Source organism: Pelobates fuscus, chromosome 9 (genome assembly GCF_036172605.1).
Source record: "Pelobates fuscus isolate aPelFus1 chromosome 9, aPelFus1.pri, whole genome shotgun sequence".
In the NCBI taxonomy this organism is placed as follows: Eukaryota; Metazoa; Chordata; class Amphibia; order Anura; family Pelobatidae; genus Pelobates; species Pelobates fuscus.
In genome coordinates, this window is record NC_086325.1 from 14,667,708 (window position 1) to 14,687,021 (window position 19,314).

At 40.8% G+C, this 19,314-nt stretch overlaps 1 protein-coding gene across 4 annotated transcripts in view; it reads right to left on the minus strand.

The window, feature by feature from the left end:
- The window catches only part of LOC134572338 (uncharacterized), a 28,582-nt gene extending 14,461 nt beyond the window's left edge, over positions 1 to 14,121 (minus strand). The window contains exon 1 of one of the 4 annotated variants that reach the window (XM_063431240.1): positions 14,033 to 14,121. The gene's annotated coding sequence lies outside the window, so the exon portion shown is untranslated. Of the gene's footprint in view, positions 1 to 1,617; positions 1,723 to 4,048; positions 4,127 to 14,032 lie in introns of those variants that run through there. The other 3 variants (XM_063431242.1, XM_063431243.1, XM_063431241.1) reach the window with 3 other exon arrangements.
- Between the last annotated feature and the right edge of the window lie 5,193 nt (positions 14,122 to 19,314).

Genomic DNA, 19,314 nt, shown 5'->3' on the forward strand with positions numbered 1-19,314 from the left:
TGTAAACAAACATTCTATTAAACCAGACTCAGATTGTCTGACATTTTCTCCTCCTTCCGTTGGTTGTGATAAGAATTCAGTTGCCGTTTGCTGACGGCCTCGTTGGAATATTCAGGATAACGTCCTGCCCTATCGATCTGACCACAGACCCCGGCCCATATTTGATTATAACCGGACTCCATCCACCTTGCAGTGAAGGAAGGAGCTTGGACTCCTAGTATGTGATTCATTTCTCGTCACACTGTCTGGGTTACTTACTGACGTGAGAAATAGCTGAGCTGGAATTACTCTTTGTCGGCTATGGTGTCGGTTTGGCTACTTTGATCTTAAATTTGGAATTCACTAAACTAATTCTCACGTTAGTAAATAATTCTGTTTTAATCTGCGTGCAATAAATGTTTAGACAAAGGGCGCCATCTCCCGGGCATTTCTACTGCACGTTTCTATCAGACTGTGTATTTAATTAAGTGGACGGACTATTAATTGTGGAAGATTATAAAATGATTTGTCTTACAGTTATATATCGAACTTTAAATGATTACATTGTTATATTGTTAAATTGTTATGCCGTGGGCTTCATGCAAATTGATAAAGGCATTTATTATTTACTAAACTGTTTCTTTTTGTTGTTTGTTAATCGCCTTTAAATATTTAAATCCGCTTTATTTTCTTAGAGCAAAAAATAATTTGCAATATATTAGCTCGGGGTAGCTTTTCAGCTCTGTTTAGTATAGTGGCTGGGGCACTATTGGGAATTTTGCTATGTAATAATTGTAATATAAACTTAGACCAAGTTATGGGGTCCTTCCCTTATCGTCCTGGTCACCATCACCACACTGGCCAATGCAGCCCAGCCAGGGGTCTTGGACCTCCTCTCGCACAGGTTGGGGTCCCACCTGAGGGTGCATTGACTCTTTAAGGTTGAGAAAAGGGATCCAGTACGGACGCTGGGAGCGACCATCGCTTTTCAAATGATTTCTCTATAGAACTCACCATTAAAGTCTGTGGGAATTTTTTGTAGATAAATTATTAGAAAGTTTTCTTTAACCGTATGGACTCATTTGGAACGTTTATTGAGCCAAGGCCTTAATAAGAGCTTGCTTCCCCATTGTTATCACTCGGCGTTACGCCAATCTAGCTGCCATGTACAGTAATATATAATATATATAGGTGGGTGACGGAAGCAAGCAGTATGGGGGGATTAAATAAGGCACTAGGAGGAATTGTGGGAGTGATGGGAAATTGAGAATTATTGAGAGGGGCACAACTGATCGGGGTGGGGGTCTAGGATGAATACAGATGAATCAAAATAAAATGAGTTCACCGTTATCTAACCAGCACTAAAATTGGCACAGGGCTTAGTCCTCATTAGTATATTGCAAATCCCAGCCCTGTATCATCTGGCCCTGTTAGTACAAGCAGGTTGGGATATGTAATATGTATTAGAGGAGACACGCAATGTAGGATTCTCCCACACACGTATGTAATTCTCATTATATTAATGGTGAGTCAATGTTACAGCGCTTCATAGCCGCTAATTGCAGGATTGTGCGGCAAATAATTACATATTACATGGAAATAAAAAGCAGGGACACCGGTAACAGGGTTCGCTCATACCTGGGGTATGTTTAAATATCTCTTGGTAAACCAACTCCTGAGGTGTGTTTCCCCAACGGAGACTTCATGACGCGTGGATGCTGCTGTGCAACCGAGACAGGTTTTAGTTCCACATTCGGGTTCAAAGTTCACATAAATGTTCCCTGGATACCGCGCCAAAACAAACAAGTCTTACACATGGGCTTCCGTGTCAGAAAGTGTGGCAGCACGCCACCTACCCAGGACTGTAAATGGCATTTGATAAAAAAGGGACAAAAAATATGAAACTTTGCCTCTTTATAAATCAACAGCAAGGCAAATCAATGGCATCAAGAAGGCATAGGGGCATTTGGTTGGTTTTAGCATGATATTCATGCTCTGATTTACGCCACATTCAGAGCGTCCTTTTAACCCCTTAAGGACACATGACATGTGTGACATGTCACGATTCCCTTTTATTCCAGAAGTTTGGTCCTTAAGGGGTTAAATGCCATCCTCACACAGGACACTACACACAAACTGCCTGCAGCCCCCCTCAGAGAACTAAATACCCCCCTACACAGGGTATTGTAGGAGATTTGGGATAGGTGGATATATATCATTAGATGTCTTGCCCCATCTACGGCAGTGACGTTACCTCCGCTCTAACGCAATGAAGTTACTGTACTCTTAAATGAATTGTGTCATATACAGATTCACTTCTCCGTCACACCGTACAGGTTATCACAAGTCGGACTCTCTTTCCTCTGGCACTGGAAGGGCTAAGAAGTTGTTTGGTTTAATTTATGCCGCTATATAAAGTGCTCCTCCATTGCTGCGTCTTTGATGCACCCTGGCTGCGTTCGTTAAAGCGACGGTCATGCTAAAGAGATGGCTGCCCAGATGGTATTTGTTGCGATTTTATCTATTGATGTTTTAGTAAATATCCCCCATACTACTATCCAAATGAAACACTGTTACTGCCTACTTCACTGCCAAATATTACATAGTCTCATAGTGATAAAGGCTGGAAATAGACTCCGCCCATCGCGCTCAGACTTTCCCATATCTCTGATTCTGCTGTCTATCCAAAAGAAAGTGAAAACTCAATCTGAAAAGATCTTCTTCAATTATGAAATAAATCGTTCCTGACTCCACACGGCAATCAGATTTCTCTTCGGACCGTCTGTTAGTGCCCTGCGCATTAACTATTAAATATAATGTTAATGACAGTGACCTGGAACACACACAGCCGGGTTCTCTACACGCAGTCAGTGATTGCTGTGTGAGTGATGGCCATGAGCCACGCCGTGTGCCACAAATTACCATCATACTAATTGTACAGCGGAGGGAACCGAGGATGACTTCGCCCAAATATATACAAGTGAACATATAAATAAGCATGCCCTTCCCAGGAGTCACCTGAATGATGTAATTAATGAGGGGAGCGAAACCATCATCATAATAATAATGGCTTTAAAGGGACAATCCGCTGCCCAAATACAACAACAAAAATAAATAAAAATCACTATTTAGTAGATATACCCCAAATTAAATGCACGTATCCACGAATATCTGTAATCTGCCCAAGCCAGAGACTGTTCCCCTACATCCCTCTAAGATTATTACAGAACCACCAACTGTAGCCATGACAAAACAAACCGTAACAAGGAGAAAATGAAAAGAACACGTCGTTCGGTTTAATCGTATAACTGTGTCTGCGTCAGCCAGTGTAAACATGTCTGAACAGGCTGGATAACTGCGATCTACAGTTATTTATAAAGAACAATTCGAAATATGAAGAAATCCGTAGGAACATTCTGTTGTTTCCGTGGCAACAACTTCACTTTTTCGCAAGTTAGGGGAGATATATCAAAGTGTCACCAACACTTTTATACATCATTTTCAGCAAAGTTTTGGTGCAACAAATATCTGCTGCTTTCTGTGCTCCCTAAACCTAATTTTGGACGTACACCATTTTTTTGCCGATGCAACGTTTACTGTAAATTATTTTTTTTTACCACTTTTACTGACAGAAAAGTAGTCGAATTTATCCCACCACTGTAAATGTGGCGATCTTCTGAAAATGTCAGGATTTACGATGCAGAAAAGCATCACTTTTTAGATCACTTTAAAAAAAACACCATAAAAATGAATGAGAGAATTTAACCGCCACTTTTCAGAACACGTTGATAAATGACCCCCAGATTATCAATTGTATCAATAACAGTCAGTCCGCAATATCCCTCTATAAAATAATATAATGTATAATCTGTAAACAAAGCTCAAGTTAATGTTGTTTATATGCCACCAACATAATCCATAGTGCAGTACACACATGTTAAAATGCTGACTGTAACCCAGCAGTATGGGCTTGTCAGCCTTGTCAAACTCAATACTGTATACACTACAGAAAAGTCAATGAGTGTTATAATAATTATCTAACGAGCATTATATAGTACGTGACTAATACCTCTGTCATGTGAGCTTACAATCTATTTGTAGATACTTCCTGTCCAGTAATAGCTCTGAATGTTAACGCTTTCTCTGGTACTGACGATATAATTGTGTTTTGACGTTTGGATTGTTATAGGATTCATTTTTACCACCTGTAACTAGTATAACTGATTTATTCGGGGCGTGATCTCTCTCACTATTTGATCTTAAACCTGTTTAATATAAACAATCAGAGGGTCTCAGAATTAAAGGCTCAATTTTACTTCTCAAGATTTGTAATATTCTGTTTCATTCTCTAGATTTAAACAAAGCTATATCTGTAAGGTGTAAAAAATATAAAAATTAAAATGTAGGAATCCACACCACTTTATTTGCGACTGGGCGCCTCCATCTTAACTCCCTGTCAATCATTGTTACAAGCTCCGCCCTTTACACCTGGCAGTCAGTATACAGAGAGCCGCCTCCATCTTAACTCCCTGTCAATCATTGTTACAAGCTCCGCCCTTTACACCTGGCAGTCAGTATACAGAGAGCCGCCTCCATCTTAACTCCCTGTCAATCATTGTTACAAGCTCCGCCCTTTGAACTGTGCAATCATCAGAGGTGAACAGAAATTAAACATTGTGGCACATTAATGAAAGTGTTCTGACGAGTGATGGTTACATTCTGTCATTATTTTGATCACGTTCATTAATCTAAAAAAATTGATCTAAAAAGTAATCGTTTTCGGTCTAGTTAATTTCAATTTTCACAGAAATTTACATTTAGTCCGGAACAAAATGGTGCGTATTAGAAAACGCCAGTTAGGAAAGGAAAAGAACAACAGATTTATTAAAATGGCTCCAAAAATGGCAACAAAAAATATTCGTGGCACTTTGCTAAATCCCCCCCAATGTTTGTTTTGTATCCTCATCCCATGCAATTATGTCATTCGCTAAATGTAAAAACACAAGTTATAGGGGATTTTTAGTGTTGTTTCCCTTTGATACAGTAAAACGTGATTTTACAGGTGGTTTATGGGAGTTTAATCAGACATTTTTATTGCAGCTCTCTGTTTACGCTCCTTTTGATATAATTTGGCGTTTTGTACCTTTTCATCTCCACGAATTTACGGGACCTTGCATCTGGACTGTTACTGTTTTTACAAGTCACAAAACTTCCCTTTCACACAATAAACATGGTGACTGAGCGTGACACGTCAGTGATCATCACACACCTGCAGCCAGCACGTTACATAGGATACACTTTGTATTTACCCGATCACCATGAGACCACGGACACAATGCACGTCTCGAACAGGTGTGCAGTGCATCAATACTGCTACTTGCTGTATATAGAAATCAAATGCTGCAAGAGGGGCAGGGTTGCTCTGAGATATTTTAGGTGACTTGCTTAAAACAATTTATAGAACTAAAATGTAATTTTAAAGAAGTTTGGTCCTTAAGGGTTTAAAGACACATTGAGAGTATTATTGCTGTGGAGCTCTGTTCTACACTCAGACACATTACTGGGAGTATTATTGCTGTGCAGCTCTGTTATACACTCAGACACATTACTGGGAGTATTATTGCTGTGCAGCTCTGTTATACACTCAGACACATTACTGGGAGTATTATTGCTGTGGAGCTCGGTTATACACTCAGACACATTACTGGGAGTATTATTGCTGTGGAGCTCGGTTATACACTCAGACACATTACTGGGAGTATTATTGCTGTGGAGCTCTGTTATACACTCAGACACATTACTCGGAGTATTATTGCTGTGGAGCTCTGTTATACACTCAGACACATTACTCGGAGTATTATTGCTGCGGAGCTCTGTTATACACTCAGACACATTACTGGGAGCATTATTGCTGTGGAGCTCTGTTATACACTCATGCACATTACTGGGAGTATTATTGCTGTGCAGCTCTGTTATACACTCAGACACATTACTGGGAGTATTATTGCTGTGGAGCTCGGTTATACACTCAGACACATTACTGGGAGTATTATTGCTGTGGAGCTCTGTTATACACTCAGACACATTACTCGGAGTATTATTGCTGTGGAGCTCTGTTATACACTCAGACACATTACTCGGAGTATTATTGCTGCGGAGCTCTGTTATACACTCAGACACATTACTGGGAGCATTATTGCTGTGGAGCTCTGTTATACACTCATGCACATTACTGGGAGTATTATTGCTGTGCAGCTCTGTTATACACTCAGACACATTACTGGGAGTATTATTGCTGTGGAGCTCGGTTATACACTCAGACACATTACTGGGAGTATTATTGCTGTGGAGCTCTGTTATACACTCAGACACATTACTCGGAGTATTATTGCTGTGGAGCTCTGTTATACACTCAGACACATTACTCGGAGTATTATTGCTGCGGAGCTCTGTTATACACTCAGACACATTACTGGGAGCATTATTGCTGTGGAGCTCTGTTATACACTCATGCACATTACTGGGAGTATTATTGCTGTGCAGCTCTGTTATACACTCAGACACATTACTGGGAGTATTATTGCTGTGGAGCTCTGTTATACACTCAGACACATTACTGGGAGTATTATTGCTGTGGAGCTCTGTTATACACTCAGACACATTACTGGGAGTATTATTGCTGTGGAGCTCTGTTATACACTCAGACACATTACTGGGAGCATTATTGCTGTGGAGCTCTGTTATACACTCATGCACATTACTGGGAGTATTATTGCTGTGGAGCTCTGTTCTACACTCAGACACATTACTGGGAGTATTATTGCTGTGGAGCTCTGTTATACACTCAGACACATTACTGGGAGTATTATTGCTGTGTAGCTCTGTTATACACTCATGCACATTACTGGGAGTATTATTGCTGTGGAGCTCTGTTATACACTCAGACACATTACTGGGAGTGTTATTGCTGTGGAGCTCTGTTATACACCCAGACACAATACTGGGAGTATTATTGCTGTGGAGCTCTGTTATACACTCAGACACATTACTGGGAGTATTATTGCTGTGAAGCTCTGTTATACACTCAGACATTACTGGGAGCATTATTGCTGTGGAGCTCTGTTATACACTCAGGCACATTACTGGGTGTATTATTGCTGTGGGGCTCTGTTATGCACTCAGACACATTACTGGGAGTATTATTGCTGTGGAGCTCTGTTATACGCTCAGACACATTACTGGGAGTATTATTACTGTGGAGCTCTGTTATACACTCAGACACATTACTGGGAGTATTATTGCTGTGGAGCTCTGTTATACACTCAGACATTACTGGGAGCATTATTGCTGTGGAGCTCTGTTATACACACAGACACATTATTGGGAGTATTATTACTGTGGAGCTCTGTTATACACTCAGGCACATTACTGGGTGTATTATTGCTGTGGGGCTCTGTTGTACACTCAGACACATTACTGGGAGTATTATTGCTGTGGAGCTCTGTTATACACTCAGACACATTACTGGGAGTATTATTGCTGTGGAGCTCTGTTTTACACTCAGACACACCATCAATATGGAGCTCCTAATAAACAGGGACGTTGGGAGAGAATAGAGGGACAGAGGGATTGGGCCCAAAATAGGGACTGTCCTCCTGAATACGGACACTCTGGATGTAGGCTGTTGGAACCTTATGCGTACATTGATGTCCCTCCTGCAGTATTTACATTTAACCTACCACATGGGGATCACTTTTCATGCCCTGTCCACCTGCCTAAAAGTTTGTATTTGTCGAGTAAACAGTCTGGATATGGCAGTAGTTGTTTGGGGATAGTTTATGGTATAACTCAAAAAATAAAATATGCTCTTTATTTTTTTTTTTTAAAGCAAACATTACATGGTGTTGAAGGGATTAAATCAGATTTTAATTATGGAATAGGCTGCTTCTCACTACAGGATTAGGCCTAAAATGTTGTTTCAAAGGGACACTATAGTCACCAAAACAACTTTAGCTTAATAACGTCGTTTTTGTGTATCTGCTCCTGCACTCTCACTACTCAATTATCTGCCATTTAGGAGTTAAATTACTTTTGTTTCTGTCCTTGCAGCTCTGGCCACACCTTCCCTGCTTGTAACTGACAGAACCTATATAACAAAAAGGGTTTCCTTTTCAATCAGATGTTATAGTGCTTGTTACGTTTATATCTCCTGCTCTGTAAATAGAACTGTAATCACACACAGGAGGCTCCTGCAGCATTTTGAATGCTATTAACAGAACAGGAGATAAGAAATTCTAAAATAAACAGAATGTGCAACAAAGGAAGTTCAAACATTAGATCTCTCTTCACAGGAAGTGCTTAGGAAAGCGGTGTAAGTCACATGCAGGGAGGTGTGACTAGGGCTGCATAAACAAAGGGGTTTACCTCCTAAATGGCAGATAATTGAGCAGTGAGATCACAGGGACATGATCTATACAGAAAAACTGATTCATTAAGCAAAGCTTGTTTTGGTGATTATTTTGTCCCTTTAACACTGATGACACAGTGCCATTTAAGTGCTTTAAATGCTGACTACGTGCGCAGGGTTTGTGGGTAACAATATTTTGTGGTAGTGACAGAATTCCCCCCAGCTGTACTGTCAGCGCCAATTCAGCAGTTTTGAAGCATTTTAATTATCTTATGCCAAAGGTAAAAATACCCAGAATGCCTCCCCCCTCCCTTTCCTGATTGGCTGCTCAATGTGTGGTATCTGTAATATGTTTTATAAATGATCCAGAAAACAGGAGAAAGTTTCTGTAAGAAAATGCCCCCAGCAGAATGAGCTGCACAGCAGGTAAGGCAAGATCAAAGAATAGAATGTTCTTAAAGGGAAACAGACACAATTTATTGTTACTAATAAAAATAAAAGATAGTATGTGTAATATATTTATATTTTTTTAAATATATTTCTTATAACTTAATAACCCTTTCCAGTGTATGTTCTGATCTAGGCTTGCTGTCCAAAGTCCTCTGGGGTAGGAAGCACCTAGTATCCCCCAGGCACAGTTTGAGCAGGTCAACCTGTCCAAGACGGCATGTTTTCGAAGCTCAACTCTTCCACATGACTCCAACATTCATGAATGCAAACAAGCTGTTCGTTACCCACATGGTCTTGGTGCATCTGACCAAAGAGGCCTCAAGGATGGCCTCCCCCATGGAGAGAATTGGTAAGGCAAGAAACTCAGTGAAAGGAGGTGTTTACTTACGTGAGTTCATTGCCAATTTACACACAGTGAAGGTACAATACACACAAAATGTTTATCTTAAATAATAATGAAAAATGATGACAGATTTCTAATTTCAGCCGTAAACGTGACCATAATCAATCTGTATGCTGACAAAGGAAAGTTATATCAGGTTTCTGATTTTACAATAAGGCTCTTTCCCCCTATAAACCACGTGACCCGATAGCACCCTCTCTCAGAATACTGTACAGAGTTCCAGCTGCGGTTGATGAGAGTTGTAATCCATAACGTCAGACTCCCTGCAATGTAAGTTAGCTTGTCCAGCGGGTGCGATATTTTATAGACATAAATAAACATTACACATGCAGCTTGCCAGGAGTCTTATCAGCCCATCAGAGTAACAGTTAGTCTGCATGAGACGACAAATATTTGCATTTTGTTTCAGTGTTCTAAGAAGGAGACTGCAATACTGGCTTTGTGGGGTGAATTGTGCATCACTGCGCCGAGTTAATACAAGAGAAAAGGGGGACTGTTTGGGGGGTAAGGAGCGCACACATTACAGGAAACTAAAAATAAAAAAAATAAACCCAGTGTGGCCCAGGAGGGGGTCAGTCAGGAAATAATGACAATTACATATTAAAGATTTAAGTCACTTCATGTAAAATACACAGACGGCAACTCAGACAGAAGAGGGCAGTTAGTGACTTAAACCCGCAACAATTGGGTGGGCTAAACCGAAAAATTAGATCCGTTAGCCGGAGGTAAGAGCAAGCCTGGCAGTTTTTTTTTGTAAATTAATGCCAATTACAGACGGGTTCATTTATATAGAATTTCTGTCCTGGTTATAGCAGCAATGTGGACGATACAACCCTTAGGACTTATTGCCCTAATTGCAGGTCTGTTATAACACCTGGAATTTATACATCTGTTGATTCAAAGGCACACTAATTCTCAGGATTATTCGCTAAACGCCAAACTGGCGTGGATTGAAAATTAAATGGTTATATAGCCACGCTGTGACTGTAGCACATTATACTTCCTTTGATGATACACGGACAGCAAGTTTTCTTTAACAGCTGCCCGTGGCCAAGTGACCTCACACCGTCCAATAGGAAGCATCCGGTAAAATACAATAGTTGTGTACACTGTCCTAATCCCGCGCTCTGGTCCTGTGACCTGCGTTTGCTCCCACGTTCAGTAAATACACAGTGTTTACTAATAATGCGACAAATTGCAGACAGAGCGTAGAGTGCGATGGGTGACTGCATGTTGGTGAGACGAGGAAGTTAAAGATGTGTTAACAGAACGTACATCCCACGGGCCCAATACGTAAACACTACAGACCCCATTCCTGTACAATCCAAAACACCAACAGTTGGGTGTTCGACGCAGATTCCTGAGCAGCAGCTGAGACGTCTTCTAACAAAAATGTTTTTGTGATTTATTTGCCTCTTATCCTCGAGCACATGATGACATTGCTGTGTGCCAGACGTGATTTACCATCAAACACAAAAAATTACATAAAATAAGACTGTGGCCTGCAGCATCCTATACATCCATGGGTATTATTATTTATAGTTTTACCATTCCATTCCAAACAGGTATAGAACACAATACTCTAGGTGAGATCTTACTGGGGATCTATAAAGTACTATCACTACCTCTCTATGTCCTCCTGGGATCTGCTCTATAGAACTGAACACAATACTCTAGGTGAGACCTTACCGGGGATCTATAAAGTACTATCCCTACCTCTCTATGTCCTCCTGGGATCTGCTCTATAGAACTGAACACAATACTCTAGGTGAGATCTTACCGGGATCTATAAAGTACTATCACTACCTCTCTATGTCCTCCTGGGATCTGCTCTATAGAACTGAATACAATACTCTAGGTGAAATCTTACCAGGGATCTATAAAGTACTATCACTACCTCTCTATGTCTTCCTGGGATCTGCTCTATAGAACTGCACACAATACTCTAGGTGAGATCTTACCGGGATCTATAAAGTACTATCACTACCTCTCTATGTCCTCCTGGGATCTGCTCTATAGAACTGCACACAATACTCTAGGTGAGATCTTACCGGGATCTATAAAGTACTATCACTACCTCTCTATGTCCTCCTGGGATCTGCTCTATAGAACTGCACACAATATTCTAGGTGAGATCTTACCAGGGATCTATAAAGTACTATCACTACCTCTCTATGTCCTCCTGGGATCTGCTCTATAGAACTGAACACAATACTCTAGGTGAGATCTTACCGGGATCTATAAAGTACTATCACTACCTCTCTATGTCCTCCTGGGATCTGCTCTATAGAACTGCACACAATACTCTAGGTGAGATCTTACCGGGATCTATAAAGTACTATCACTACCTCTCTATGTCCTCCTGGGATCTGCTCTATAGAACTGCACACAATATTCTAGGTGAGATCTTACCAGGGATCTATAAAGTACTATCACTACCTCTCTATGTCCTCCTGGGATCTGCTCTATAGAACTGAACACAATACTCTAGGTGAGATCTTACCGGGATCTATAAAGTACTATCACTACCTCTCTATGTCCTCCTGGGATCTGCTCTATAGAACTGAACACAATACTCTAGGTGAGATCTTACCGCGATCTATAAAGTACTATCACTACCTCTCTATGTCCTCCTGGGATCTGCTCTATAGAACTGAACACAATACTCTAGGTGAGATCTTACCGGGATCTATAAAGTACTATCACTACCTCTCTATGTCCTCCTGGGATCTGCTCTATAGAACTGAACACAATACTCTAGGTGAGATCTTACCGCGATCTATAAAGTACTATCACTACCTCTCTATGTCCTCCTGGGATCTGCTCTATAGAACTGCACACAATACTCTAGGTGAGATCTTACCGGGATCTATAAAGTACTATCACTACCTCTCTATGTCCTCCTGGGATCTGCTCTATAGAACTGAACACAATACTCTAGGTGAGATCTTACCAGGGATCTATAAAGTACTATCACTACCTCTCTATGTCCTCCTGGGATCTGCTCTATAGAACTGAACACAATACTCTAGGTGAGATCTTACCGGGATCTATAAAGTACTATCACTACCTCTCTATGTCCTCCTGGGATCTGCTCTATAGAACTGAACACAATACTCTAGGTGAGATCTTACCGGGGATCTATAAAGTACTATCACTACCTCTCTATGTCCTCCTGGGATCTGCTCTATAGAACTGAACACAATACTCTAGGTGAGATCTTACCGGGATCTATAAAGTACTATCACTACCTCTCTATGTCCTCCTGGGATCTGCTCTATAGAACTGAACACAATACTCTAGGTGAGATCTTACCGGGGATCTATAAAGTACTATCACTACCTCTCTATGTCCTCCTGGGATCTGCTCTATAGAACTGCACACAATACTCTAGGTGAGATCTTACCGGGATCTATAAAGTACTATCACTACCTCTCTATGTCCTCCTGGGATCTGCTCTATAGAACTGCACACAATATTCTAGGTGAGATCTTACCAGGGATCTATAAAGTACTATCACTACCTCTCTATGTCCTCCTGGGATCTGCTCTATAGAACTGAACACAATACTCTAGGTGAGATCTTACCGGGATCTATAAAGTACTATCACTACCTCTCTATGTCCTCCTGGGATCTGCTCTATAGAACTGAACACAATACTCTAGGTGAGATCTTACCGCGATCTATAAAGTACTATCACTACCTCTCTATGTCCTCCTGGGATCTGCTCTATAGAACTGAACACAATACTCTAGGTGAGATCTTACCGGGATCTATAAAGTACTATCACTACCTCTCTATGTCCTCCTGGGATCTGCTCTATAGAACTGAACACAATACTCTAGGTGAGATCTTACCGGGATCTATAAAGTACTATCACTACCTCTCTATGTCCTCCTGGGATCTGCTCTATAGAACTGAACACAATACTCTAGGTGAGATCTTACCGCGATCTATAAAGTACTATCACTACCTCTCTATGTCCTCCTGGGATCTGCTCTATAGAACTGCACACAATACTCTAGGTGAGATCTTACCGGGATCTATAAAGTACTATCACTACCTCTCTATGTCCTCCTGGGATCTGCTCTATAGAACTGAACACAATACTCTAGGTGAGATCTTACCAGGGATCTATAAAGTACTATCACTACCTCTCTATGTCCTCCTGGGATCTGCTCTATAGAACTGAACACAATACTCTAGGTGAGATCTTACCGGGATCTATAAAGTACTATCACTACCTCTCTATGTCCTCCTGGGATCTGCTCTATAGAACTGAACACAATACTCTAGGTGAGATCTTACCGGGGATCTATAAAGTACTATCACTACCTCTCTATGTCCTCCTGGGATCTGCTCTATAGAACTGAACACAATACTCTAGGTGAGATCTTACCGGGATCTATAAAGTACTATCACTACCTCTCTATGTCCTCCTGGGATCTGCTCTATAGAACTGAACACAATACTCTAGGTGAGATCTTACCGGGGATCTATAAAGTACTATCACTACCTCTCTATGTCCTCCTGGGATCTGCTCTATAGAACTGAACACAATACTCTAGGTGAGATCTTACCGGGATCTATAAAGTACTATCACTACCTCTCTATGTCCTCCTGGGATCTGCTCTATAGAACTGAACACAATACTCTAGGTGAGACCAGTTACCGGGGATCTATAGACGTCTCTTGCTTTATCCTGCAGATTACATTGCTGAATCGAATACTTTGCATCTGATGAGATTCTGACTCTCTGACTGTGAGATTTAAGAATCTATGAATGCTGTTACCTTGTAATTTGGGGTGCTTGCCGATCCTCAGATGAAGATGCTTCCAGAGGGTAGAACAGCTGACATTTCTGTTGCTGTTTTGACCTCAGTCATGGAGACACACCCAGGGAGGATGTTCAATCAGGTTACCTGACCTCAGGTAAGAGGCTTCAGTCCCTCCCAGCATCTTCCCTCACACGCTAGTCAGGTGTTCCCTGCCAGCAGCTCATACAAACACAGCAGGATTTAACCCATTGTGGCCTCCAGCGTACTGCACGTGTCTGTTACTGGATAAAGCAATGGGACCTCTTACACAAGTGACAATATATAATATTATAAATAGCTGCGGAATAAGTTGGTGTTATATAAATTATGATAAATAATAAAGGATGAGGCCAGTTCTACCTACTTTTGAGTTGCGTTTGGTGAGTGACGTTCCATTTTCTATAGATACTTCTCCCTCCTATAATGATTATTAAAGGGGTTTATTCAATAGAAAGCATGCAGTTGTGAAGGAAAAAGAAAAAAAAAACGATAAAATTTAGGGTAAAATGTCAAGCTCTGACTAGCGAATTTTTACAAATCAGTTATCACCCTGAAAATTACACTAAAATCGTACAAGGTGCCAGGGGCACAGACACACAAACAGATACACAAACACACAAACAGATACACAGACATACAGATACACTTGTATAAGTTCGTATTTGCGTAGTGAATGCAGTGTGTTTGTGTAGTGAATGCAGTGTGTATAGTGTATGAAGTGTGCAGTGTGTATGAAGTGTGCAGTGTGTGTGTGTATAGTGTATGAAGTGTGCAGTGTGTGTGGTGTATGCAGTGTGTGTGTATAGTGTATGAAGTGTGCAGTGTGTGTGGTGTATGCAGTGTGCAGTGTGTGTGGTGTATGCAGTGTGTAGTGTATGAAGTGTGCAGTGTGTGTACAGTGTATGAAGTGTGCAGTGTGTATATAGTGTATGAAGTGTGCAGTGTGTGTGTATAGTGTATGAAGTGTGCAGTGTGTGGTGTATGCAGTGTGTAGTGTATGAAGTGTGCATTGTGTGTATAGTGTATGACGTGTGTGCATAGTGTATGCAGTGTGTGTATAGTGTATGACGTGTGTTCATAGTGTATGCAGTGTGTGTATAGTGTGTGCGGTGTGTGTGTAGTGTATGCAGTGTGTATAGTGTGTGCAGTGTAGTGTATGCAGTGTGTATAGTGTGTGTAGTGAATGCAGTGTGTGTGTAGTGTATGCAGTATGTGTGTATGCAGTGTGTGTAGTGTATGCAGTGTATGTGTATGCAGTGTGTGTGTAGTGAATGCAGTGTGTGTGTAGTGAATGCAGTGTATGTATATGCAGTGTGTGTAGTGTATGCTGTGTGTGTGTATGCAGTGTGTGTGTGTATGCAGTGTGGAATAAGTGCTGCCACTTACCTGCCCGTCCTGTCCTCCTCGACTGGTGGTCCGGTGGCACAGCATCACTGGGCAGTGAAGAGGGGCCCAGTTCTCTCCTCTCTGCTCGTTTCCCATCCAGCAGCAGCAGGGTCCTCTGTTCTCGCGATCCGCGAGAGCGTTGCCGTGGGTTGCCATAGTAACCCGCTGCAACGCTCTCGCGGATTGCGAGAACAGAGGACCCTGCTACTGGATATAAGACACAGGGGCGGTGAAAGTTCGCCCCGGGCACCCCCCTAGTGAGTGGTACCCAGGGCGGACCGCCCCCGCCGCCTCCCCCCCCCCCCCTTAGTACGCCACTGCAAGGTGCACTTCACCATTTTAACACTTTTGATTAAGGTGATGCCCACACCCTGCGCTCTGGTATATGTTACTTGCCTTCTTATTATTATCAGAATTTATATAACGCTAACTTATTCCGCAGCGCTGTACATTATAAAAAGGGAGAAAAGTAACAATAAATGAGACAATAACACAATGTTACAGGAACTATAGGTAGATGAGGACCCTGCTCCAACAAGCTTACAGTCTAGAGGAGGTGGGGTATAAAAACACAATAAGAACATTGAGGGGAATAAAACCAAATGACAAGGTGGGAAAGTAGCAGAACTGGAGGTGACAGTGGAGTGCGGCTCTTTAGGAGAGAGGAAGACTGTTTAGCTTTTCTGAACAGATGGGTTTGGAGAGAATTCCTAAATGACTGAAGACTAGGGGAGAGTCTGATTGTATTATATAAGCAATATATTCATGTGGTCTAGTGTGTGTTAGTGTGTGCTAATTAAATTGTGATCTAGTTACAATGTGTTAATTAAATTGTGATCTAGTGTGTTAGTTACATTGTGATCTAGTGTATGTGTTACAGTGTGTTAGTTACATTGTGAACAGGTGTATTTGTTAGTGTTTGTCACCGTGTGATCTGATGTATGTGTTTCAGTGTGTTTGTCACCATGTGATCTATTGTATGTGTTAGTGTATGCTGATTACATTATGATCTAGTGTATGTGTTACATTGTGATCTAGTTAAAGTGTGTTAATTACATTGTGATCTGGTGTATGTGTTAGTGTGTGTTTGTCACCATGTGATCTAGTTTATGTGTTAGTGTTTTAGTGTATGTTTGTTACAATGTGATCTAGTATATGTCACAGTGTGTGTTTGTTACAATGTGATCTGGTGTATGTGTTAGTGTGTGTTTGCCATTATGTGATCTGGTGTATGTTTTAGTGTGTGTTTACCATTATGTGATCTGGTGTATGTTTTAGTGTATGTTTACCATTATGTGATCTGGTGTATGTGTTAGTGTGTGTTTGCCATTATGTGATCTGGTGTATGTGTTAGTGTGTGTTTGCCATTATGTGATCTGGTGTATGTGTTTCATACAATGTGATCAAGTGTATGTGTTATAGTGTGTTAGTGTGAATGTTACAATTTGTTTGATTGTTACAATGTTTTTTCCACTAAACAGGTAAGTGTAGTAAACGGAGCCATTGAAGCAGAGGTAATGAGAAGCGAGTAGTTTAACACAATTCTTTTATTATGTAACTGTTGTAGACTTTATTTAGGCTCAGACAGATCGGTACATGTTAGGTGGAGTTTGCTATCCTGAGGCTGTGTAATAAACAAGCGTTCTGTTGTCTTGACAGATTTAATGTGCGATTGATCAGATTTAGGACAATGTGACAGTGTTTCTGTGGATGTTATATGGATTGAGATCCTGAATTGTTTAATGTGTGAATAGGGGGAGTGAGGACAGGGGCACAAACAGCGCACCAAACACTGACATTCCTTTTCTTAGAACCATTATAACAATAGAACATTTAAAAGTAGAATATTGTTTCGGTCTTCAGGGGAGTAACATGAAATGCCCTATTGATCCAAGTGCGACATTTTACACATGGAGTACTACTGTCAGCATTATCTATCTTTCCAATATGTCACATGAACCGTCGCCGGAGCCAAAGCTCACACAGAAAACGCAAACAGATATGGTGGCCAGAGATAAACGCCAATGGGATCATTTAGGGATGGATGACCTTTGAACTGCTTCTGGCTTGATAAGCACCATAGCTTCTTCCTGGTACGCACTGAGCAGTTTCACTTTATGCACAACCCGTTTTTACATTTTAACGTATCCATCACCCATCTCACCTTCAGGTGCTTTATGTCAAGGTTTTGATCAAATCTCTTCCATAGTCACATATCATGAATCTGTCACCTACATGTGTCTAAAAGATAAAATGCAGATATTTCAGTTATACATTGTCCTCACGACAGCGCCAACAAATATTTAGGCAAAACGATAGGAGGGAGAGGAAAGAGTTAGTGGAAAGGGATGTACAATGGGTGGGAAGTTAATTGCTTATTTGATAAGCCTCCTAAAGCATTCCTTAAAGAGAAACTCTCTACTAGACATGTGCAATTCGTTTCGGTACGAATATTAATTCGGACGAATTTCGGGAAATTCGGGTACTTCCGAATGTCCAAATAGATGAATTGCCGAAGTTCCGAAATTACCGAATTTACAAAGTGTCGAAGCACAGTATTGCCTAAAAACTAATATACTTACCCAGTGGAAGAATTAAGAATGTTACACTGTATACAATTTTAAATAAAAAGTATATAAGCATAGCCAGGATTCAGCTGTAAGAATTTGCAACACTTACAACAATAAAGTAACACACATTCATATAAAATGTAAGTTACTTAGCCAGTCAATGTAATGACAGGAATGAATAATTAGATAACACCCTAATTTTCACGGTATTAGAGAGCTATCTACTAAAAGGCTGAAAGACCTAAATTGGTATTTTAGCCAAATTTACTAATACTAAGTAAAGATTACTCAATGAGAAGTCTTTGCAAGGCAGGTGCTCTGGGCAATTGCTGTCTGTTGAGTTTATCGCCACTGAGCTAAACAAACTAGGAAGTAACAGGACCAGTTGTCTGATTGACAGACAAGGGGGTGTAACAAGGTTAATTTATGAAAGTGTCAATTTCTATTCAAATCTGCACTTTTTGTGGAACAAAAGAGGACACACTCTTCACAAATAAAGTCTGGAGTGTTCCTGTAAAGGAATAGAGATTCACTGAAAGTTTAAGAGGATGGGGATGGGAGTTCCATAAAAAGGCTGCTGTCAGAAAAGTCTCTCAGGTAGGAGTTGGTGAGTTGGGTGCAGGCGTATATTGCAGGTCTTTGGCAGAACTGAAGTGCCAAAAATGGACATGCTTGTTTATTACTGATGATGTGAAAATTGGAGCACCGGTTTATAGGTAAAGACTATTATTTTGTTGTTAGGGACATTGTACAGCAACCTGGGCATGGTATCAGCAAATTGTGAGCCTTCACAGGCTGATGATCAGCTACTCACAAAAGGATTATATTATGTAATGGAAACAAGCTGGATGTGTTTTATTTCCCCTTAACTTGCATCTTAAAGACTTTATGAATAACAACGTTATCCTTCCAGTGAGGTAATGAACAGATTGAAATATATATATATATATATATATATATATATATATATACATACACTGCTCAAAAAAAATAAAGGGAACACTTAAACAACACAATGTAACTCCAAGTCAATCACACTTCTGTGAAATCAAACTTAGGAAGCAACACTGAGTGACAATCAATTTCACATGCTGTTGTGCAAATGGGATAGACAACAGGTGGAAATTATAGGCAATTAGCAAGACAACCCCAATAATGTAGCAAACTCGCCACAGAGTGGTTCTGCAGGTGGTGACCACAGACCACTTCTCAGTTCTTATGCTTCCTGGCTGATGTTTTGGTCACTTTTGAATGCTGGCGGTGCTTTCACTCTAGTGGTAGCATGAGACGGAGTCTACAACC